This window comes from Lepus europaeus, chromosome 8, assembly GCF_033115175.1.
Source record: "Lepus europaeus isolate LE1 chromosome 8, mLepTim1.pri, whole genome shotgun sequence".
In the NCBI taxonomy this organism is placed as follows: domain Eukaryota; kingdom Metazoa; phylum Chordata; class Mammalia; order Lagomorpha; family Leporidae; genus Lepus; species Lepus europaeus.
The window spans coordinates 5,858,068-5,865,363 of NC_084834.1; the positions used below are offsets into that span (position 1 = coordinate 5,858,068).

At 42.5% G+C, this 7,296-nt stretch overlaps 1 pseudogene; it reads left to right on the forward strand.

Moving 5' to 3' along the window:
• On the forward strand, positions 1 to 702 carry LOC133765436 (small nuclear ribonucleoprotein-associated protein N-like; annotated as a pseudogene).
• The last annotated feature ends 6,594 nt before the right edge of the window (positions 703 to 7,296 follow it).

The window sequence follows — 7,296 nt, forward strand, 5'->3', positions numbered from 1 at the left end:
ATGACTAGGGGCAAGAGTCACGCTGTGTTACAGCACGTTGACTGTAGAAGCAGGTGTGTCCTGCGAGACAGCTGGATTTTCATTTGAACCTTTAATCCTCTGTGATTGTAATAGCTTCAGGAAGATAAAGCCAGAGAATGCAAAGCAACCCACGCATGAAGAAGAGTCAGTTTGGGGTCTGGTGTTGCTGCATGGGGTGAACTTGGTACCTGTGACTGTTGAGGGGTCACCTCCCAAAGATACTGACATTGCTCAGGTACTACCTGCTGGCGTACACCGGGCACTGAGATCCGTAGGGCTTCTGGCAGAGGAATACCAGTTGGTGTCCCAGTTCTCCAGGCTCCTGCTGGATTAGCAGGCCCTGTCCAAGGAGTTGGGTGCAGGGAGCACATCACAGCAGGTAATGACTCTACAGGGAAGAGGCACTGTAGCAGGTCCTGCTGTTGCTGCTACTGCCAGTGTTGCTGGAGCCCCAGTGATGTGCCCACCAGGAGGAGGGACTCCACCCACGCCTATTGACTGAGCAACACCATCTCCAGGCATGATGGCTTCTCTACCAAGTATGAGACCAATGACGTGTGCACCAGGTGGGCTTCCCCCTACTCGAGGGACACCAATAAGCATGCCGCCTCCAGGACTGAGACCCCTCCACCAGGAGTCAGGGTCCCACCTCCCCAAGGAAGGCACCCACCAAAACCCTAGGGTACTACTGGTCTATCTCAGTCACTTTTCCCCCTGTAATGCATCCTGTGAAACTATGCAGAGTGTCTGTGAGCTGTCTCCCTCTTTCTGCATTAATACCAGCTAATAAATGCATGGAGCCACTAAACAAGGAAAGAGGAACAGGGAAAGAGGTCCACTGTAATCTCAGGCTTCACAACCAGTTGTTCTTGGCCCGTCTTTCGGTCTGGGGAGCTAGACCTCCCACATTCAACAATAACCAACTTGACATTCTCTTCCCCAGTTGACCTGTCTCACCTCTCCTTTCTCCTAGAGTTAGCTGAGTATCTCTCACTGGTTTTTTTTTTTCTCCACATTTTACTGATTTTTCTTAAAGGAGAAACTCTGACAAGAGTTTCCCTCTCAGACTTACTAGATCATAATAATTGAAAGACGTGTTTTGAACTGAGCTCTGCTTTCTAAGGAGGCCTCTGTTAGAAGCAGTAGCACTTCTCAGGACGCATTAGTCCTGTGAGAGTTTAGGCAGCACACACCTGAATTTAGGTTCTTTCTTCAATTCCTAAGTCCTTCGAGAGAATGTTTCCACTCTCTCTGCCGCAATTTGACTCAAACCTAAAGTTCCTTGCTTGCCATCCTCCCATAACACTGATCACTTCACACACCTGTATATAGCATGAATTCTCCCTTCCTGTTTCCAAATATTTTAAAAGGTATAGTAGGTTAATATGTAATTGGAGCCGGTGTTGTGATTAAGCTGCTGCTACCTGAGAGTCTCACATCCCATGTCTGAGAGCTGGTTATAGTTCAGGTTGCTCCCTTTCCTGTCCAGCTCCCTGCTAATGTGTCTGGGAAAGCAATGGAAGATGGCCCAACTCCTTGGGCTCCTGCCAAACATGTGGGAGCTCAGAACACAGATCCTGGATCCTGGATTCAGCCTGGCCCAGTCCCAGCCATTGTAGCCATCTGAGGAATAAACCAGTGGATAGAAGATCCCCCTCCCCCTCCTTTCTTTGTTTCAGTCACTCTGCCTTTTACATAAATACATCTTTTTTAAAAGGTAGTATGTAGTGATCACTGATGTCATACTTAAGAGTGTTAATTGTTAAATTAACAACAAGAGTCACTGTGCACTAACTTCCCATGCAGGACCTCATCCTCAAAGAGTTGTATTATAATTATGTCTAAGTGTTTGCAAAAGATGTATCATTCTTGGTGGCTTCCTTAAGATCAATTAAGTTTCTAAAAAAAAAAAAAAGTGAAATTAAAAGAAAAAAGAGGTCAAATGATGGTTATCTATCTACATATTTATATACATCTCTATCTATGTCAAACAGATACATATGAATTTCCTCTTACAGTAGTCCTGTTTAGTTTGGTATCAGAGTCAAGTCCACTTCCTTGGGATGTGTATCTCTTGCATAGCCTCTCCACTAAAGCTGGAATAATAAGTAATTTCTGTGACACATGTTGAATCAATAAAAACAGATTGTCTTTTAAATAAGAAAAAAAGATTAGTATATAATTGAAAGGAATAGGGATGGCAGTGGGAGGGATCATACAGTTCAAAGAAATGCTTCCTATTCGTTTTCACATTGAAAAATTTTACTTTGAGACTTTTATTTTATTCATTTGAAAGACACACACAGAGAGAGAGGGAGAGAGAGAGAGAGAGAGGGATCTTCCATCTGCTCATTCATTTCCCAAATTGCCACAATGGCCAGGGAGGGCTGGGCCAGACCAAAGCCAGGAGCTAGGAGCTTCTTCCGGATCTCCCATGGGGGTGCAGGGGCCATCTTCTGTTGCTTTCCCAGGTGCATTACTAGGGTGCTGAATAGGAAGTGGAGCAGCCAGGACTTGAACTGGCACCCATATGTGATGCCAGAGTCGAGATGGAGGTTTAACCACTATGCCACAAAGCCAGCCTAGGAAAATCTTATTTATTAAAAAGAATTCAGCTAGGCTCTCAGTAAAATGTGTATGCTTATTAACCTGAGTGTGGTAAACCACAGAACAGTAAGGAGTGACAAAGAAAAGGCCTCCTCTTACTACTACTTAGTTGGGTGATGAAGAGTTTACAGTGGCCAATACAAGTAGTTCATCTATTCCCCCTGTAACCTTTACAGATAGCCACAGAAAGCTCTGAATTGCTTAATTAAAAGGGGGAGGGAGCTGGAATTATGGCTTAACAGATCAAGCCACCACCTGCAACGCATCCCATATGGGCATTGTATAGGGTCCTGGCTGCTCCACTTCCCATCCAGCTCCCTGCTAATGCACCAGGGAAAGCAGAAGAGGATGACCCAAGTGCTTGTGCCCCTACCACTCATATGAGAGACTTGGATGAAGGTCCTGGCTCCTGGCTTCAGCCTGGCCCAGTCCTAGCCATTGCAATCACTTGGGGAATGAACCAGTGTGTGGAAGACCTCTCTCTCTCTCTCTCTCTCTCTCTCTCTAATTATCTAACTCTCTAACTCTTTCAAATACATAAAATAAATATTTAAATAAATATAAATCACATGCAAGATTTTCATTTTACAATAAGTCTATCCTAGCTACCAGGTTAAGATCCATTCTTTTGTATCCGCTTTCTTGAGATGTAAGTAGTATACTATAAATTCACCCTTCTGTAGAGTACAATTCAGTGAATTTTGGCACAGTGGTGAAACCACCACCTCTTTAATTTTAGAACTTTTCTTCATCTCAAAGTCCCTGTAGCCATCATCAGTCACTCTTCATGTTCCCCCTTCTCTCTTCTCTGAGAAGCAGTAATCTCTTTCTGTTTGTGTGGATTTGTCTTTTCCGGACATGTCACATAAATCAAATCATATAATAATGTGGTCTTTTATGACTGGCTTCATTCAATGGTACGTTGTATTCAAGGTTCATCTACAGGGTGGCATGTATCAGTGCTTCATTTATTTTCATTCTCAATTAATAATCCATTGTATTAACAGCTACACTTTATCTATTGATCTGTTGATGGATGTGTGGGTTGTGGTCATGAAGGACTATCATCTATAATTTTGATTTTCATTTTCTCAATGGTCAATGATGTTCAGTATCTTTTCATGTGCTTATTGGAGAGCTAGATATTTTCATCAGAGAAATCCTTTTCCCACTTTAAAATTGGGTTGTCATTCTATTAATGAGTTGCAAGTGTATTTTTTTTTATCCAGAATATGTGAAGAATCAGGAATTGCAAATTTTCTGTGTCATTATTCCATAGGTTGTCTTGTCATTTTCTTGGTGTTCTTTGGAGCACAAGTTTTCTGATTTTGAGAAGTGCAATTTATCAAGTTTTTTTTTTTTGAACTTTTGGTTTATCCAAGAAGCCTCTGCCTAACCCAAGATCACAGAAAATTACTCCTAAGTTTTCTTCTAAGAATTTAATAGTTTTAGATCTTATATTTGTCTATGATCCAGTTTGAGTTAGTTTCCATATGTTTTGAGGCAGAAATCCACTTGATTATTCTACATGTGGATATCCAGTTGTCAGACCAATATCTGCTTTTTATTTTTTTAAAGAGAAAGGAGAGGCAGAGAGAGAGAGAGAGAGAGAGAGAGAGAGAGAGAGAGAGGTCTTGCCGGGTGTGGAGGCACTCAGTTCCAGCTACTAGGGAGGCTGAGGCTGGAGGATCTCTTGAGTCCAGGAGTTCTGGGCTGTCATCCACTATGCTGACTGGGTGTCCGCACTAAATTCAGCATCAATGTGGTGACCTCCCAGGAGAGAGAGAGAGAGGTCCTCCATCCGATGGTTCACTCCCCAGATGGCCACAATGGCCGATGCTGCACAGATCTGAAGCCTGGAGCCAGGAGCTTCTTCCAGGTCTCCCATGCAGGTACAGGGGCCCAAGCACTTGGGCCACCTTCTACTGCCCTCCCAGACCATAGCAGAGAGCTGGATTGGAAGTGGAGCAGCTGGGTCTCAAACCAGTACCCATATGGGATGTCGGCGCTTCAAGCCAAGGCGTTAACCCAGTGCGCCACAGCGCCAGCCCCCAATATTTTCTTTAAAAAAACTATTTTTTTTCTCTGCATTGTCCCAGTCAAAAACTGAGCATAAATGTGATGGCTTATTTCTGAACTCTGAATTCTACTCCATTGATCTGTTTTTCAGGGTTCCTATTAGTGTTGCACCACTTTGATGACTGCAGCTTTGTAATAACTTTTAAAATCAGGAAATGAGTTTGCCCAGCATTATTTTCCATATTATTTCAGGTACTTGCCTTTGCCTAGGAGTTTCTTGCTCTGTCCACTTTCGCCTATATCCGTTCCATGGTAAAATGAATTTGTTTTAGAAAAAAAATGGTTAGTTATTTTCTAGATTTTGTATTTGCCATTTCCCCAGGCTATTTTTCTTACTTCATTTTATTTTGAAGCAATACAATTGATTAATCTTTATGCTTGTGAATGCTGTTATTTTTGAAGTCTTGTGTACTCTTATTGACTGGCTCTTTAGGTGGATGGCACGGAAGCATACCATTTTCTCTTTTCTGGTAGTCACAAATAATTTTCATGATCACTATCTGCTCAGGGCAAATCCGACTTTGGAATGATGACGAGGGCAAGGACAGCAAGCTAAGTAACGGAGTCCTAACCCTGGGCACTTGCACAAAAAACATGTGCAACAAAAGAACGAGCCTCTGGTCTTCTCCACACCACAGTTTCCTCTGAACCTCTATGACCACTACACCGTCAATCAGACGTGGTGGCTGGCACTACCCTGAGCTGATCAGACCACCCATCAAAAGGAGGAATTATCCAGGACACAGAATACATGCTGGGATTTATTTTTGTTGCTCTTGCTCCTGTTCTGATGCCAACTTTATCTTGTGTGTTTTCTACCACTCTGTGGGTGGGCCCAGCAGTGCTACCTATTGCAATGCTCAAATAGAGATCAAATTAGAGATCCACTGCTTTAATGGGAAGTCATTAAATATAGCGAGGATAGAATCTCTTATGCTGGTTTGTTTCCTCCTAAGTGTGAACAAATCATGTATTCAAAGATGTTTGTTTTCAGTGTTGCACAAAAACCAGCTGGCAATGCTAGATAGACCCCGCCAATTTTCCACCTCCCTTGTAAATGTTTTTGGTGCTAACCTTTCTCTCTAAGATCAAGTTATCATTTCTAAAATGCATTTGAACATATTTATGTGTTACAGTTTCCATTTTCATTCACATCATTTTACTGTGCAATATTAGCAATTTCTCCTTTCACACTATTTTCTTTCAAAAGGATTTGTCTTAGATAATTTTTACTTCTAAATATTTTGACTACTTATCCAGAAGCAGGACATTATAATGAAAATTAACTTTAATGTTAGTAAGAATGTTAAAGAAGAAATTTCCTCTTAGAGTGATCTGTAGATATGGAGAAACATACACTGAGTTTAGCCATATGAAGTTGCTGGTATTCAGTCATTTTGACCTACAGAAAATAGTAGTACCATAAACATCAGCCTATAAATGAAAACCTGGAAGCTGTCCAACATTGGCAAGGCTAAGGGTTTAAGACTATTCCAAGAAGGAAATTTATTTTCCTCTACTTCTTTTTTCTCGGTTTAAAGTTTTCTTTCAGTTTATTGGTTTTTTAAAAGGCACTATATTGACTAATATGAAGTTCACTGCAAGGGTATGTGTGATAAGAGGGAGTTAGGAAATCTCCTGAGAACATTCCACTAGAATAAAATCTCCACTAGGCAGCAGTTTGGCTGAATTATTTTCAGTCTATCACTGTCTAGTTGGTGATAAGTGCTGTAAGATCGAATCTTTGCACAGACACTCATACAGCAAGTCCTCACAAAGGTATGTGTGGAGAACTGAGAGGGTCCTCGAAGCAATGGCGCCCTCTGTCACAAGCACCGTGTCTGCCATTTTGGGTTCTGCCACTGGGGTTGATTCAGTGGTTTCCCACGTACCTACTTCTCTGTGTGTAACTGTCAGCTCCTCATGCATTCAGTCTCCATATCATTCTCTCTGTGCCTTTCCTTTGTCTCCAAAGGTCTACTTGTTGTGACAGCCCCCTCTTCCCAGCCCCAAGTTGACATCCAGATCCCAAATGTCACATCCAATCTCTTGTGATTGCGTCTTTTAGGCTTGGCTTACATTACTACTGCTTCCTTTTCTGTCTTGGGGACCAAGCAAAGTCCCTGCTTAGACAGATGGCATTTTTAGACACAGTGAGTGCTGAAAAGTAGTCACACTCAAAAGGACATATTAGCTTTTGTCACTCTGGGTCTAGAGATAGGAGGTCCCTGTGGTAGGTCCAGCAAAGAGGAGAAAGTTGGTTGGTGGGCAAGCCCCATGGAAGGAAGGAGCTTTATAGCAGCGATTGTCACGTTGAGTCTTCTATTGCTGACTGCGCTTGGCTTTGTTGGGCATTCTTTCTCATCGTCATGTATCCCAGGTTCTCAGAGGTGACTACAGTACATAATACCTTGCTTAAGTGGCTTTCTTGGAGATGAATGAGAAAGAATGACGGTCCATGTCAGGGAAGTTGCAGGTGCAGAGACAAGGTAGCAGCTATAGGAGCATAGAATAGAGGTCGGAAGGCAGGTAATCGTATTTTCTCCCAAAATATAGGACAAAGGTGGCTCCAGAAAGGGCCACTCTTGA